The following is an 18,029-nucleotide window of genomic DNA, read 5'->3' as shown; positions in this document are numbered from 1 at the left end:
TGAACCGCAGGGGAAGGTTCCAGGTTTGCACTGTGCGGTCGCCCATGCGGGATCCCTCGCCTTAACCACCACGCAACTGACCAGCCCTCTGCTGGACTTTTCTTTTTCTGGAGAGATTTTTGCTAGAGGGCACACACACTGGCCAGAGAGAGAGAGAGAGAGAAAGAAAGCAAGAAATCACCCCCGGGGGGACGGCCACATTGCAATCCCTTCTCCTCCATTCTCCTCTTGGGATTTTGGGCACACATGCACATGCGCCCGGCATGTTTCAAGCCAGCGGCTCTGGCACTCAAACCAGCATCTTAACCAGCACGCCACCTGCTGGCCCCACTGTGGGGCCTTTGATTAGGATTTCAATGAATGCCCAGATCACTCTGAGAAAACCGACACCTTTACATGGACTGTCTGCATCACGAGAAACGCTCCATCTACGCAGGCAGTCTTTGTTCCTCTCATGCTGACTGCCGGTGTGTGTCCCGTGTCGGCGCGTTACTCGGTATTGAAGTTTTGGGATACTGTACACACTATCTTCATTTTTCATTTTAATCGTTTACTACTAATATAAAGAGCAACTTTCTGACAGGTTCATTGTGCCTTTTCTCTCTTTTTTTTATTGTGCCTTTTCTCTTGATTGGTCTCATCAGAGGTTTACCAATTTTTATTCCTTTTCAGAGAATCAACTTTTATATTCATTCATTAATCTATTAAATATTTGTTTTCTACTTTCTTGAATATTCCTCCCTTTATTATTTCCTTCCTTCTGCCTTCTTTGGCTTTAATTTGTTTTTTTCTTCTAACATGTAAATATGAAAGCATAGTTTCTTAATTTTTTGTCTGTTCTTTTCTAATATACATGTTTAAAGCTATGAATTTCTCTATAATCATAATTTGAGTATATTCTAGTATATTTCTCTATAATCACAATTTAAGTATATCCCACAATTTGAGTCTCATTTTTTTAAAGAATTATTTTTCAATTTTATTTCATTCATTGTCATTATTTTATTTATTTATTTATTTTTTAAATTTACCAGAGAGAGAGAAGGAAAGTGAGAAAGCAAGTTGCCAGGTCCAGTACTCGAACTGCACTCGTCAAAAAGACAGAGAGAGACAGAGAGACAGAAAGCGAGAAATGACCCCCCAGGGGGATGGCCACACCACAATCCCTTCTCCTCCATTCTCCTCTCAGGATCTTGGGCACACATGCACACGCACCTGGCATGAGTTTAAGCCACCGGATCCAGGACTCAAACCGCGGTCGACTACGTGGGAGTCCAGCGACATAGCCATTACGCTGACTGCTGGTCCCAGTCTCATTTATTTTTCATAATAGTCTCATGAGGTAGGTAAGAGACTGAAGGTCAAGTTATTTGTTCAAGGTCACACGGCTGGAAAGTGGTGATACCAAACTTCCAAACCAAGTTCGGCTTGGTTCTAAAATTTAAATGCTTCTCATTGTAGTAGATTACATATAATTTAGCTCTTTATAGGTATTATGAATAAAATATTATCAAAATATCAAGAAAGCAGAAGTCCTCTCCTCCGCAGGGCACAGGGACAGTGGAAAGGGAATTACTAGCAGAGGGGATCTGCTCCCATGTGCAGAACAGGGCTTCTGATCTGTCGGGGTGGCCAAGGTGGATCAGGAGAGGCCAAGGAAATCTCACCTGTCCCTGGAAATTCACAATTAGTGACTTCACCTAAGTACAAGCAGCTCTGGGTTTCAGCTCACACAGAAAGCACCGTGCATGATGAATGGTCAGATTCGCTCCTTTGTAGCCATGCCTTGACTGGCAACTGTGACTCAATGTGGTACAAGGATCAACCACTATTCCTGGGCTCACATGACCTTGTGAGTCACACCAACCACACCCAGGCTCGGAGATGCTCAGGAGGGGAGGGGACATGAAGAGCCCAGAGAGCATCAAGTGGCACAGTATGTGCTAGCCTTGTGTCAACTCGAAATCGGGAACAGGGGATGACCTGCCATCACCAACTGCTCTTGGTGTCTCCTTCATTCCACAAATACGTGTTTCCAGAGCCAAGCTAGTGGTGGAAATAGAAAGATCCCAGGGCTAGACCTTATTTCTTAAAAAAAAATAAATAAACCAAAAACTCAAAACAACTAGACTAGACTAGAATGGGAAAATCAGCAAAGACCTAAGTGCTGAATTTTGTGAAATGTGAGCAGAAGAAATATTTTGTCCTTTTAGCACTGTAAATAAAGCAAAGTCAGTAATAAACGCTTGACGACAATCAAAATAAAATCTCAGGATATCCACTATAGATTTATACAAGAAAAATGGCGGTGCTCAATGTTAAGGGGTTTTAAGGAACCAATCAGCTTGGGCAATCTTTTTTTCCCTAAATGTACTTAAAACTTAGAAAAGCAATAGTAACTGGTGTTTCCCATGAAGAACTCAGAAAGGATGAAAGGGAAAAAGGATTAGCCATAGGCCCTTGGCCAGCAGAACATAGTTCATGGTCTTCCCCCACGCCTTACAGGCCAGAATCAAAGCAGGTGGTCCGCACCCCAGAAGGGCCATGCACAACCCCGGAGAGAGGCCACAGCCACCAAGGAAAGAGCCTGAAGAGCAGTCTAACAGCACCATCCAGGCACTCAATCCCTGGTGACTGGAGTATGCTCCCAAAGAAGGTTCTAGCTAAAGTCAGCCATGTTGGTGTCAAATAAAACAAGCCTGCTTCAACCAGTGTGGCTCTTTTGCTCCACCCAAAGTCCAGGGTAAGAATTTTCCAGGCATAGGAAAAGCCAAATCAGAGCAGGCTCCCATGTACTGGGGACCTTTTAGCACCACCAGGCCGTCTAGGTAAACGATACATATTACTTTTGTGCCTCAAAACTCCACAAAAACCGTATTGTTCTTGTTTCCCAGGAAGGCAACCAGGTGTCAATGATCCGTCACTGGTCAGGGCCCTACAGCTCCTAAGTGCCAGCCGTGAGCCCAGGCTGCCAGCACCAGCAGGATCTTGCAGTCCAGCTGCCAGTCGTCCCCGGAACCCGTGAAGCCTGCCTGACTGCGAAATGCTCCGTAGACCACAGATTTGAGTCTCAGGCTTTCTAACTAACATTGGTTGCAAACCTCCCCAAAGGCCCGGGCTCTGCCAGGGAACAGCTCTCAGAATTGTTTTCTTACATAAACATCCTGAATCTAGTTTCAGTCCCTCTGGCCTAAAGAAACATGGAAGCTGAGGGGCTGAGAAGGCCTCTGAGGGCAATGTTCCTTCAAAGGAGATCAGGCAGGGCAATTTGCCTGGTCTGGCTTCATCCTTCTTCCGGGGTCCCCAGCCAGAAGGACCACCAGGGCTGTGGCTTTGAGGCTCTCTAAGGCCAAACGGGCCCGGGTATGTCCGAAACCTGTTCATCCGTGCAAAATGTAAATGGCACATTTACGCTTCATCAGGGGCTTCTCATCTAGAAAGTGACATTCCTGGGAAGACGCGTGACGCCGGGTGGAAATGAGCCGGGCCACCGCTCTGTGGGATCAACAGCTGGCCCCTCTCAGAGCCACTCTCTTCCTCTATAAGGCGGGGCAGGGCCCGTGTCACCCCGGGCTTTGGGAAAGTGCAAAGTGACAGAGAGCTGGCCCTGACAGCTCTTCCCAAGGACGGGGACTGATGGGGACTTCCTTCATACATTTCAGGCTGTCCGCATCCCGCGGGTGGCTACTTCTCCCTAAGAAGCTGAAATACTCAGATATCATGCCGAATAAGTTCCCTGAACTCTGAGCAGGTGCTGCCACTGCCCGGAAGGGAGCGTGTTCTTGCAGGACACTCTTCCTGCTCACGCTGACCCGAGTTCTGCCTCGTGTGGCACTATGACACGCCAGCTGCATAAGAACATGTGACCTGAACTCCAGACGCCCGACTTTGAAATGAGCCTTTGGGATGGGGTAGTGTAGGCAGAGTTATTCTGGACTCCTTCCCATCATGACAGGAAAATGAAGACAAAAGACACGATTTCATGCTTTTCCTACAAATTCTCCCCTGCCTCCCAATGACGCTAAAACAACCAGTTCGAGACTGGCACACATGCATGCTTCCATGTCCCTCCTCCCAAGGGCACACTGAGCTGAAAGCTCGGAGCTGTCACAGGCAGGCAGTTGGAGCAGACAGCTGTGAGCTGAGAAAACAGGACACTCCCCAACACCAGGGCTGAAGATCAGTCTTCCAGGGTAGGAGCAGCAAACTTTGGGTTGGTAAATGCATAGTCAGGGACAGAGCCATGGAGGCAATCAAGTGGTCACTTCGAAACTGCATTCGGAGGGCTGGCAGGTGGCATGGTGGCTAAGGGCGCTGGACTTCCACATGGCCAACCGCACTTCGAGTCCTGAGCCTGATGGCTTGCTTTCTCACTTTCCGTTTCTCTCTCTCTTGCTCTGTCCTTCTCTGGTCAAATAAAAAATAAATAAAGTCAAATAATTATTTTTTAAAAAGAATTGCATTTGGAGCCAGCAAGTGCAGGTGTCCTTCAGAGACACACACCTGGGACCACGCCTGAGCCACATCCAGTCCACGCTGGCCTCCTGCAGAACGACGGTCATTGTCCCGCTGAAGGGACAGTCCGCAGGGGAAACAGGGAGCCCAGCTCAGCTTCCTGCATCACCAGCCCTGTTCTTTGTTCATAAACATGAATTGGTAACCAAGGATCTTTGATCATAAATGGATACTCACAAAATAAAAACTACAAACATGGAAGAGGAGGAGACCGAGATCAACAGAGAAACTCTTATTTGAACTGACCTCTGGGGAGAACAGATATTTCAGGAAACAAGAGAAATCCCAAGGCACTCTAATAAGAATTCTCTAAGAGTCAAAGGTTATTGTACCCGTATGAAGCACATAGGTTGCTATCACAAAGGAATAACAGGAGAATCAGAAAATTATTTTTCTTTAAGTTTTAGGAACTTTATTAAAATGAACATTTAAATAATGGTCCACATAACAGAATGGACAGGGTTAAAGATGAAGTTAGAAGCCTACATGATAAAAGCCATAGGAACGTCCTATCACATAGAACGAGGAGACAAAGAGACCCAAGAAAGGACCTGATTTAGGGCCAGCCTGTAGCTTGGTGATCATGGTGGCTGGATCCCACATGGCCAGCCACGTGGTTCAAGACCCAGACCTGGCAGCTTGGGGAACACACTGGGCACGTATGCATTCATATCCACACTCCTGATAGGAGGGAGGAATGGAGGACCTGGGATTGCCCCACTGGGGCGCTTTCTTGCTCTCCTATCTCTCTCTGTCTCTCTGCAGAGGGCACGCGTGCCCGCCCTCTAGCAGAATAAAGGGGAGGGTGTTGTTTAAGAGCTGGGAGGGCAGGGCAGCCTATCCCAGCCCTATGCCCCACAGTGCTGCGTGCCGCAGGTGCTCGGAGCAGTTAGTGACCGAGTGGAGTGGGGGTTCCCTCGTCTTTCCCTCACCTGTCTCCCACCCCCGCCACCCCCTGGGGAAGAGTGCAGAGTGGCTGTGGCTGTTCCGGAGCTGCCAGTCACCACGGTCAGTGGGCAGCCCTCAGGACAGCTCCCCTCAGAGAGCTAACCACTCGTTACTCCAGGGCGAGGACAGCATGCTCCTGCCTCAAACTGCCACCCCAGCAAAGGTGCGCGAGCCGCGAACCTGCGACCCGAGAGCAGGAAGGTCCCAGGTAAAGATGTCCAAGTCATTGCTCCTTTCCCGGCCCGCTCTCTGGAAAAACGCACTCATGGCCCTCCAGGCCAGCATGCAGCAGGCCCTCCGGGGGCCCGCAGAACACCTTCTGTCCTGAGAGGGCTCTGCTGGGAGAGGACAGATGGTTCTAGAACACTCCAGTGGCCTTGCCGCTGCCGGGCCAACACCCGAGTCAGGGCCACCCGCAGGCCGGGCACAGAACCTCAGAGATTAGCAGGGGTGGCCGAGGGGCCCTAGGTCCAGCTGGAAGCTCGAATGACCTCCTTCCTCCCATGGGGCGCGATAACAGGTATCAGGTAAACAAAGACACATTACATAAGCGGCCCTCGTCCCCTCCTTGCCCTTCCTTGTGTCCAACAGGGAACACAGGCGAGGTCGTTCTTGAGGCCCCAGGCTGAGCAAGAATGTCCCTGGGGAAGCGCCACATTCTGCCACCAGCAAGCCCAGTGCCCAGGCTGGGTTCTGGCTGCTCTGGGGCCTCCAGTGAGACGCCTGAGACCTGCCTTATGGCTGTTTCCTCCTCATCCTGGGCAGTCTGCAGTAATTGGGAAATGACTACAATTCTAAACCACAGACAGGCCGCAAAGGGAGGGTCATTCTTTCTCTTTTTTTGAAAAAAAGATTTTTGCTATAGGGTGCATGCACTCGCAGGAGACAAAGACAGGGAAAGTAAGAAATCCCCCTCAAGGGAGAAGGTCCCCCACAATCCCCTCTCCTCCATTCTCCCAAGATTTTGGGCCCAGTGCATGATTTCAAACCTCCAGGTCTAGAGCTCAAACTACTCAGGTGGCCTGAGGGACTCGGCTTCTCCAACCTCCACAGGCCTGCTGGCCCCTGGAATGCTTTCAGAATGCAAAACTAGTTCATTTGTTTCACAAACAGCCCTGTGGCTGGAAGGAAGAGAGGCTCCCAGGACAGACAGACAGGCACACACACACACACACACACACACACACACACACACACACACACACACCCTACACTAGGAGAGCTCTGGGGCCACCGGAAGGCTTCAGAAGAGGTCAGTGCACTTCCTGGGGTGGCTTCGCCTCCACAACCCACAAGGTGACCAGACACAGCTTCTCTGCACCGGCACCTCCTGGCCTCCCCTGCAGGATCACCTGCACCTGCCCCAAAAGAAAGAGGTTCTAGTCCTACATCGGTCAGTCCTTCCAAACAGTGACCCTCTGGAAATGCAAGCCAGACCCTCTGGCTTCACACAGAGTAAAGGCAGGACCTAACAGGGGCCCTGCCTGCCTGGTCCCCTGCCCCCTCACTTGCTGCTGTCCTGCTGGCTACAGCCTCCTGGCACTGCTGGCCACAGCTACTGTAGCAACCCGCCACCCCAACGGTTTCCTCCTGTCCCACAGGCCTGTGTCAGCCACCCACCCTGGAGCTCTCCCAGCGCTTGCGGACCCCCTCCCTGCTTTCGCTCCCAAGCACTAACAGCCTTCTGCAAGCTTTACACTTCACTGTTTTGGTTACTGTCTCCCCAGCTGGAATGTAAACTCAGAAAGCAGGGATTCTAGCCTGTTTTAGTCAGTGTGGACACTTAGTGGGCCACGCCATAAAACCCTGCCAGATGGATTCAGGTAAGAAACGTCGAACTGAAGAGCCTGGGTCATTTTGATTTATATAGACTGAAAATCCACGATGGAAAATAAGTGTAGCATTTATGTAAAGATGCTTTAACTGCGGTGGTCAGAGCTCTGATAAACACCACCGCACACTCGAAACTAAGCCACAGACGGCTTAGCAACCACAGCGGGACTTGTGGCGCAGCAGCCCCCACCCGGCTTCCTATGTGGCTGGAAGCCATAGCCCTTGTGCCACCTGACGGCCCAGCTGGGGCCCCAGGCTCTGGGTCCTCCTGATGCAGCCTGGGCTCAGGCTGCTCGGTATGCCCAGTCAGTGCCTGGTAAGCGGACGGGTCACGGAGCATGCTCGCTGCGCTCTGCACCATTTGCAAAGTGGGAACGCCCTTTTTGTTTTGGTTGTTGTCTTAGGGTGTCGCTACGTCACAATCTCCGTGCCTCGGCCTCTTCAGTAGCTGGGAACTGTGGGTGCACCCACTGCACCTGGCTTTTTGATTTTTATATATTTTGTCATGGGCATATGTGCTCGCCAGAGAGAGCCAATGAGAGGGAAAGTGAGAAATCACGGTGGGGCGGGGGGGATGGTCACACTATAATCCCTTCTTCTCCATTCTACTCTTGGGATCTTGGGCACACATGTGCATGTGCCTGGAGTGATTTACGAGGTGCCAGAACCAGGATTCAAACCATGGATGGCCCTGTGGGAGTGCCTTAACCACCATGCCACCTGCTGGCCTGCACCTGGCTTTTTAAGGATGACCAGGAATTGAACCTGGGCCTCCCATGTGGCCTCAATCTCCCAAGAAGTGGTGTCCGCCAACGTGCACGATGTGGCTGGGCTAGAGACACGGTTTTATGATAGCTTAAATACCTGGCACAACCTATTTTGTCTCCAGTGATTTCATCTGGAAAAGCGAACATTCCTCAAAGGAAGAGACAGAGATCAGCAGATAAGCGGCTTCCATCGCCCTGGAACACTGTGTCGTGGGTTCAGCTCACAGCGGGAAGCAGCTGCACACTGCAGACCGGGCTGCAAAGGCTGCTCCCAGGGGAGCACACTGAGGCCATGGCTCAAGTCCTAGGCCCCTACGGAAGCACCCACCCGTTGGCAGAGGGCCAAACCCACTCTCAGGTGCTTCCAAACAGCACCTCCAGGCAACAAGGCTGGGGTTGCTGCAGAAACTGGGGCCTGCGGAGGGAGACTTGGAAACACCACGTGGCTCAGAGCAGCCTGTCACAACTAAGGAAAGACCAGTGAGAGGAAGGGACCCTCTTTTTCCTTCCCATAGGGAACAAAATCACCCTGGAGAAGGTTAAGGAAAACAAAGTGAACGGACCACCTGGCGAAGCTGTGGCCACCGTCCTACACGGTCAGCATGTCACTAGCAACGAGCACGCCAGTCCCACAGAGGCACCATGGCCACGGCCCCCAACGGCTCTCCCCAGTCCCAGCTCTCTGCTAGCACGGAGCTGCCCAACCAGGGAGGATGCTCATGGCTGGGCTCTGCCATCACTCAGTCCTTTCCTCCCCTGTCACTTCTGGCCCGACTCTGCCCAGAGGCCTGACTTCACCAGACACAACGGCCAACGAGCCATGCGGGGGCTGCTTTTTCTCAGCGGCAACCAGAGCCTTCCCCTGGTTGTCCATGCTGTCTTCCTGTCACTTCCAATGGCAATATAATATAATGTCATGTCGTGGTCCCATACCTTTCTGTCCCAAATCCTCAGTCCAGCAGCGCCAGGGGTTTCGGGTCAGGGCCAAGGCATGCCATGGCACATGTAGCTTCCCACTCAGTCCCGCTTCTCCCTGGTGGCATTCTAGAGACAGCTGGCGATAAAACAATGACGCTCAACCGCTCAACTACAGTTTAAAGAGCAAGACTGCCATCTGACACGCTCAGTGTGCACAGAGAGGCAGCTCACACGCCCAGAGGGGCAAGGTGGGAAATGACCCAGGACCCACCCAGGAGAACAGTGCTGCTGCCTTGGGGGATCCTTAAGGTATAATAACTCACTCTGCTTCAGGGACAAAATGGAGAATATTTTAGAAAGTGAAACACGTGGGGTCTTCCAAAAGTTCACGGAAAATGTATATTTCAAATTTTTTCACACCAAAATAAACATGTACTTTAATTTCATTTCTCAGTAACTTTTTGAAGCCTCCCCCATGTCACCTGTGCTATTACAGCAAATAGAAATGTAGAAAGGGAAAAAGAAAAGAACAGCTTACTTGAAAGCAACGCTAATTATAGCAGAGATGGATGAACTTCTAATTTCACACTTGGTAAAGTGCAGAAATAAAGGGGGTTTAATTTTTGTTTTTAAAAACTTTTAAGTAAATACACATCATCTATACAATTTTAAATATAAAAATTTTGAGAGATTTTTGCCATAGGACATGTGGGCTCATCAGAGAGACAGAGAGAAAGAAAGAGAGAAATCGCCCCTCGGGGGGAGGCTACTCTGCAATTTCTCCTCCTCCATTCTCCTCTCGGGATCTTGGGCGTGCATTCACACATGACCGGTGTGAGTTTCAAGCTGCCAGGTCCAGGTCTCGAACTGCAGTCGACTACATGGGAGCCCAGTGACATAACCTCCATGCCATCTGCTGGTCCCAACATTAGACTCTTTCACTATGTAACCTGTCAGAGTATCTCGGGATGTCAACGGCCTTAAGCTTAGTGGGACTGTGTCAAGGTCACTATGAAGGGCACACCAAGAGCCAAGTGTGGTGTGGTGCTCGAGTCAGTCAGGCTGGTGACGGAACCGCTGGGTACAAACACCCTGCTCAGAATGCCAGTTTCTGAAGAAAAGTGTACATGGCCCCACACACAGCCTGAGAAGCAAGGCCAATAAAGCCACACTGAACAAAATTTCATTTGATAATTTAGAAGTCATTTTTCACTCTAACCAGGGGCTCTCAGGGTTGCAATTTGGCAGACTCACCCCAACTGTTTTAACTGTCAAACAGTTGCAGGATCTTGAGCAAGTTCTTTCTCTTCTCAGTATTCTACTACCTTTACTTGAAAAGAAAGGGTGGATTAAATAAACTCTTAAATTAAAATGTTTTAAAAGAGCCTCCTACTGGCAAGCGATTGTGGGAGAATTTGTGTGGGTTAAAACCAAGCAATTATAGGCGCATTCACAGTGACTTTCAGGGCTGCAGGATGCTTTCCCACTTCAGATCTGAGCCTTACAGCCTGCCAGGGGGTTCTCAGCAGGACCTCAATGTCCAGGCTTACTTCAATCTCAGGGGCTCACTGTGAACCAGCCAAGGTCAGCGTGAAGCCTGTGCTTCCCGAGCACGCCCACACCACAGGCGTGACTCATGACGTGGTGCCACAGGAGTGACTCATGACGTGGTGACACAGGAGTCCCCTGATGCCACAGGTGTCCCTTGGGGGAAGTAGATGGCCACGTAAATGCATGTCATGGACGAACATGTGTGGCAACCACAGCCCACTCTGAGCCAGCTGCAGGGCAGGGCTTCTCACCGAAGGCCCCTGCCAGAGGCTTCTGGGAGGTCAGGACCAGCAATGGCACTGGGGGGGGTCAGTGGGTTGTGAAGTGTTTTATAGTGGAGCAGTGTACCCACAACGGCTTAACCCTGCTTCCAAAGTTCCACAAATGATTCCACTTGGTTTTCTCTCAAGGTTAGTTTGTCCTTACTTAAAATTTTATTTATTATTTGCTCTAAGGCACGTGCACTCGCCAGAGAGAGACAGAGAGAGGGAAAGTGTGAAAGGTGAGATGGCCCTTGGTGGATGGCCACACTACGATCCCTTCTCCATTCTCCTTTCAGGAGTTTGGACACATACGCACACGTGCCTTGGTGTCTTTTCCAAGCCATCAGATCTGGGGCTCAAACCTCATGGCCAGCCATGTGAGATCCAGTCGTCTTAATCACCACACCAAGGGCTGGCCCCAGTTTGTCCACCCTTGAGATGTCACATTGCAAGGACACCTTGTCATCACAGGAGGTCCTCTCTAGAACAATGGCCTACTTCCAACTCAAGCCATGAAGGAGGAGCCTGCACCTCCTGGGGCCTCATGGCCCAGTCTCCCCACCCTGGGCTCTGAAGGGAGCCCAGCCTTGCCCTGGCAGGGTCTCCTACCTCCAACATCATACCTCCTCCCTGGGAAGCCTCCAGCTTGACTTCAAAGCCAAGATCGGATGCGCACATCCACAGCGCACTAAGTGCAGGGGAACATTACTGAATACACTAAAACAAATTTAATTGCCAGGGAGTGCATGTGCCCATCAGAGAGAGGGAGAGAAAGAAAACACCCCCAGTGGGGTGTGGTCACATTGCAATCCCTTTTCCTCCATTTCTCCACCCTGTCAGGATTTGGGGCATGAATGTACATACCCCCACTGTGTTTTTCAAGCAGCCAGGGTCAGGATTTGAATCATGGTTGGTCATGTGGGATCCGGCTTCGCTAACCACTAAGCCATGGGGCCAGCCTGAATACATAGATTTTGAAAAGGATAGCTTCTCTTTTAAATTAACTGAAGCCTTCCCTTTTTTTTTTTTTTTTTTGGTTGCTGCTTTGTTGTAATTTATCATCTTTTATCTTGAATAAAGTCATGGAAAAGTGTTTGGTTTAGCTCTCAGCAGCCCTGAGGAAGCTTGCCTTCTGGGCTACCCGATCTTTCTTCTGGGCAAGGGACACCTTGGAACAATTCCACCTCTTCTTTCTAACTTCTTTCTTGGGTTTCTTTTCATAGATTGGGTTCTCTCGTATAGCAGTGTGAACTTTCTAAAATGCATTTCAAAGTATGAAAATAGGACACTTTGAAAGAACAAAAAAATGCTGATTAAAAAAACCAAACCATCCCCATGGTTTTGGTTATCTAATCTCTCAGTTTGGTCTGGGTTAATGGGAAATTTCAAGAATTACAAAATGAAAGTTTCTGAAAGTTCAAGTTCAAAAGTAAATTTATCCCTGAAGCAATCGTGTTTTATTTCTCACTGATGTTGCTAATCTTAGAGACAGATGTTAGATTAGCTTGAAGATTTTACTTTGAGCTAATATTCAAGCTCCTGGTATGCTACACTCTTTGTAAGTGAAATGGATTTACATGAGCTTTCTTGGCTGAAAGCGTGAAAGTACTAAGCACGTGAAATTACTAGCCTGGGAAGCATCACAGGGCTGCAGCAGGAGCAGCGAGACCCATCAGGTCGAGGACAGCAGAGCGAATGTAGTAACTCCCTGGGTGAAAACGCGCACGGACGAGGTGGAGAAGGGGAAAGCTAAGCAAGGCAAAATAAGGACGCCTGTCAACCCCGGACAGCCAGGAGAAGAGGTCACCAAAGAAGTGCCAAAAGCTGACCGTAGTTCCAAGTAGTCCGACTCCAACAGCCTCTCAGGGTCATCGTCCTGCCTGCTCGGTGACCACTGGATGCCACGGTGGGGGTGGGGCTCTCCCTGACAGCCACCTGTGGTCCTGTAACCTACCACCACCCAGCTCCGGGACACCGTCCTCCCTCTGCCCCGCCCAACATGTCCGAAGCACTGAGTGTGGCCAGACACTGACCCACGTGTGTGGTAGGGTGTGTCGGATGCAGTCCTGTCCTGACCCACAACAGAAACGGTGACAGTCGGTACTGATGAGGATGCACTAGGTGCCAGCTAAGGACCCCCCCCATCCCCGAACAGCCCTGGAGGCAGCTGCGACTACCGTCCTCACTTAGAGAGAAGGGCACGGAGGGTTAACTGGCTTGCCCGGGTCGCAGCTGGGAAGTGGAGAAGCTGTGGGTCAGCACTCCAGAGCCGCCAGGCCGCAGCCTCCTTGGGGAGACCCAGGCACAGGTAGACGCCAAGGCAGAGGCAGTGAGTGAGCGTACGGCTGGGGCTCCGACGGCAGAGGCCGTCGACGGCACGCGGTCGCTCGCTCACCCACGCTCTGCGGTCACTGGGCACCTGCTGGGGCCTGCTCTGGGAGACCCCTGTTCTCATGGCTCCGAGGGGCAGAGAGGAAGACTCGTGGTCCTGGTAGCCTTGTCTGCAGTGGCACTCTGGAGTTGGCCACAGCGCCACCACACGAGAAGCAATGACAGTGACGGAGTGAGTGGATCCCTCTCCAAGCCTCAGCTTCCTCATCTGGAAAGGAGAACCAGTGCTGTCCAGACGCCCTGGGACTGCTGCGGGGAGGAGAGGCCTTAGCCGAGGTGGAAGGAGCTCTCCCGCGGTGCGGAGCACACCAGGTGGGAGCCCGAGGAGCAGGGGCGGCTGGGCAGGTGTAGAGGTAGGAACGGGGCCCAGACAGAAGACGCCCGAGCAAGGGCGGAGGGCAGCGAAGTGGGGGCCGCCAGGATTCAGAGGGCTCCACGGCACAGCGACGTGCCTACCCTGAAAGAGGAACCGTGTGGGAGGAAGAAGGAACTGGCGCGTTTCTACACAGAAATCCCCATGTGGTTTAAACCTGGTGACTTCTCCTAATCTGAGATCTTCCGGCACTGGCTTCACTGAGAACGCTCTTACATACTACTAATAGTTGCATTTTAAATGAGCAGGGCCACGCAGAGGTCACGTTACTACCAATTATGGCTAGCGACCAGGTGCATTTATTTACATAATACCTCTCTTCCAAAAGAGCCCAGAAAACTTCGCAGGACCCAACTGCAAGGGATACCAGTGGTATTAATACCTCGAAACTCTCAGAGCAAAATGCAAACAAAAGTTTGTTTTCCCACGGAACCTTAATGTTCGGTAGAACAGAAAATCAGTCTCACTTCCGATGCCTGGTCTCCTCGGGACACTGATGCTTGTAAATACTCAAAAGGTGTCACTTCCCTGCTCTAACCTACTGTGCTCGTCCCTTCTGTCCCCTCTGTCACAAATCCCATCATGAGCAGTCCCACCCCCACCCCCTCTCGAATTCCCTCGCTCTCCCTCACCAGCCAGCCCGGCTCTGCCCCAGCCCAAGATCTTCCCGCTGTTCCTGGAACAGATTATGTCCATGTGTGCCTCAGAATCACTGCGTCTTCTGTCCCAGTCCCTGCCTCAGAGCCACTGCCTCTTCTGTCCCGGTCCCTGCCTCAGAGCCACTACCCCTGCTGTCTCCATCCCTGCCTCAGAGCCCTCCTGCCCAGAGTCCCCGTCCCCACGGTATGCATGGCAGCTCCCAGGCACACTGGGCCCACTCCTCAGCCAAGCCACCCTCTCATCCAGCCACACCTCTCCCCACCATCACCTCCGGCCTGCTGCTTTCTACACCAGCTCTCGTATTTCTTTAAAGCACACAGCACTACCCGTGGGATGGTCTGCTTCCACTCCAGAAGGGAACTTCCAGGAGGCCACCTCTCACAACAGGGCCCCCTGACTTTTGTTGAAACTGTCAAGGGCATGTGCTGGGATCTTGGCACATGAGACGGTGGCAAGGAAAGCAAAGCACCGATGGTTCGGCCCACAGCTAGTGGTTAAGGCAACCAGACCCCAAAGGCAGGCCACAGTCTGAGTTCCAGCCCCAGAGACTTAGAGAACACGCCAGGCGCGTGGCGTGTGTCCCAAATCCCAACAGGATGGAGAAATGGAGGTGAAGGGACTGTGGTGTGACCACATCCCACTGCAGGGGGTAGGGGGTGCCTTCTTCCTCCGTGTGTCTGTCCATCTCTCTAGTCAGCACGGGCACCACTGTCAATTAAAAGAAAGAAAAAAAGAAGAGAAGGCAGACATGCAAGCATTGGCTTATACAGGAAAATCAAGTAAGATCTTTCTAACAAGGTGCTACCTTTAGCAACTTCAGTCATACGCTGATATCGCTGAATTACTCAGGAAGGAAAAGGAACCCAGTGACTTAGATTAGCAACCACAAATGGCTCTTGACAGCAAGACTTAATTTTTCAATGGCTCTTGAAAAGCCAATTTTCTTTTTTCTTTCTTTCTTTTTTTTTTTTTTCAGGTTTTTGCTTGGCAGAGAAAGACAATGAGAAATCACCCCTGAGAGGGGATAGCCACGCCACAATCCCTTCTCCAGTCTCTTCTTGGGATTTTGGGCCTGCATGCACATGCGCCTGGTGTGACTTCCAAGCCACTGGGTCCGGGACTTGAACATGGCAGGCCATGTGAGAGTCTAGCATCTTGACCACTATGCTACTTGCTGGTCCCACCAATTACCATTTTTTTAAAAATGAAAAGCCGATTCTTCAATAGCCAGCTTGTCCAGCCACTGAGTGAGTACTTTCCTCCTGGAGCCTTTGGGGTGTCCTCTGGAGCACCCCAGGACCACCTGCAGCTAGAAGTCCACACTCGCATTGGGCCTCTGTTCTTCAAAAACGGATCCCCTTGGGACCAGCAGTTAGCGTAATGGCTATGTCGCTGGCCTCCCACGTAGTCGACCGCGGTTCGCATCCCGAACCCGGTGGCTTAAAACTCATGCCGGGCGCATGTGCGTGCATGTCCCAGATCCCAAGAGGAGACTGGAGGAGAAGGGATTGCGGCATAGCCATCCCCCCTGGGGCTTTCTGTCTCTCTGTCTGTCTGGCGAGCGCACGGGCCCTATAGCAAAAAACCTCTCCAAAAAAAAAAAAAGGATCCCCGCCGGTCCGGTTCGGTTACACTGCACTCCAAGTCCCCCAGCCTCAGGGACTGCCCTGTCGCTGGGTTAGCACTTGTAGAACACCAACTGGCAACGGCAAATTCCCATAAAACCCCCAAGGCATGCTCAGAACCTAGTCTGATACTACAACAAAAGTAGAGGGGCTGGCAAGTAGCACTGTGGTCAAAGGCGCTGGACTCCCACATGGCTGACCACGGTTCGAGTACCGGACCTGAGGGCTTGCTTTCTCTCTCTGTGTGTGTCTTACTCTGGTCAAATGAGCTGGACTCCCACATGGCTGACCACGGTTCGAGTACCGGACCTGAGGGCTTGCTTTCTCTCTCTCTGTGTCAAATGAAAAACCACAATAATGATAAATAAAATAAAGGAAATAATTATTGGGGAAAAAAAAAAAGTAGAACAGGTCAAAGACTAAGAGGTCGGAAACAACCTCTAGGGTTCTATGTACGTCTGAGACTTTCTGTAAACCCAGACGAATATTTAAGGAGCACACATTCCTTAGAGGAGAAGGGACTACGGCGTGGCCCCACCCCATTGTAGATGGTGGCTTTCTCTTCCCTCTCTCTGTCCCTCTCTGGCAATTGCACACATCCTCTGGCAATCGACAACGAGAGAGAGAGAGAGAGAGAGAAAGAAAGACATATGTATTTCTCAAAGCAACAAAATGCAGAAACGTATCTCCTTGATCCCAAACACCTGGAAGACAGGGCAAGGCTAACTGCGGTGACTCCCAGGACCAACATGGTGTCCCCTGGATCGTAAAGCCTCAAAATGAGAGCTGTGCAAAGAGGAAGCCTCCACAAGCCCAGAGACAGACTTGTGCAGCTAAATACGAGCAAGAGAAGAAGCTCCCCTCGTGCTTGGAGGTCTAGTAGATGCCTGGGTAGAACGTTCAATGCCCACACTTCCCAGCGAGACTGGAGTTGGCCACAAGAAGTACCTGTACCCCTGACCACGAGACTGACAGGAAGTGGGTCCGAGAGGACGCGGCCCACCCACTCAGCACAAATGCAAGCCCTCGGAGCATACCCTGCACGGTCCTTTGCAGAACCAACCCTCTCCCTTCCCAATGTCTGCAAACGGCAGAATCAACCGACTTTTCCCGCTTGGAGAAAAATGCTATTGCAGCTGGAGAAACGTTCTTGGATATTGTGGCTACGATATTCTGATTTGAAGAACTTGTAAATTTGCTGCTGAAGTGTGTGAAAGTATGAACAAGCAGATTTGAGGAAATATTATGGAACCATGGCAACGGAAACCACGGAAGAAAGTCCAGTTGCACAGAACTGCTTAAAAATAAACCGGATACTAAAATACCAGCAAAGGGCTACAATGACTCACACTGTTCTCAAACACTGACAAGAACAGCCAGTTCTTTAACACACTTGTCTTCCAGGCTTTTTCCCCATTGGAGGAACGCGGGACAAAGGGAGTGAAAAGCAGCTTTGAGAGCTCTCTAACGTTACCACCAGTTGATACGAACGGGCCTTATGTGTCTTAGGATGAGAGTATGGAAATGCACATTCACGCAGAGGGCGCTGCAGCTCTAATAAAATCCACACTAAATTCAAAAGGCCCCTCCTAGGCCCAGGACACGCTGCGCTGCGTGCTCAGGAGCCAGAGAGTGTGGGAAGAGCGCACAGGCCCACTGGCCACACACGACGTGTGGGTTACCTTTTCCCTTTCTTAGCGTGGCCCTGGTCCCCATGGCATGGCCTAGAACTACTTCTAACTACATTTCAAAGTGGCAGCTGCACACGAAGACCCTCTGGGCCTCCCCATGCTGGCCTGCCCTACCTGCCCACAGCCTCAGCCCCCCGCCTGGTCCCAGTACTCTGCTGCGTGAGCCTCCCCTTCCTGCAGGGCCCACTTCCAATGTCACCTCCCCCAGTGACCCTCTGTCCACCACAGTCCCCTTGGAGTTCTTCCGCAGGGCCATTATTTGACCATATTCCCATTTCCCCAGCCAGGCTGTCAGCTCTTGGGGGAGACCACAGTCCAGTCACCTGGCTTCCCTGATGCCAGGAAAGGGGCTTCCAGAAAACCGCAGGGTCCGGGAGTGCCGTGTCATATCCTTCTTAGTTTGGGTCCTGCCTCTGCCCCCTCCTCACTCCCGACCCTGCCTTGCCCTGTCTCCTCCAGCCTTCCCCTACACAAGCTGCCACCTGCATATGCCC

General features: G+C 51.2%; 1 protein-coding gene across 6 annotated transcripts in view; it reads right to left on the bottom strand.

The window, feature by feature from the left end:
* The window catches only part of PACSIN2 (protein kinase C and casein kinase substrate in neurons 2), an 83,313-nt gene that overhangs the window by 36,616 nt on the left and 28,668 nt on the right, over nt 1-18,029 (bottom strand). The window lies entirely within an intron of this gene.

The sequence above is a fragment of the Tupaia chinensis genome, unplaced genomic scaffold, assembly GCF_000334495.1.
Source record: "Tupaia chinensis unplaced genomic scaffold, TupChi_1.0 Scaffold000294_3, whole genome shotgun sequence".
Lineage (NCBI taxonomy): Eukaryota > Metazoa > Chordata > Mammalia > Scandentia > Tupaiidae > Tupaia > Tupaia belangeri.
The sequence above is the reverse complement of the archived record's forward strand: the minus strand, read 5'-3'. Positions and strand labels throughout refer to the sequence as shown.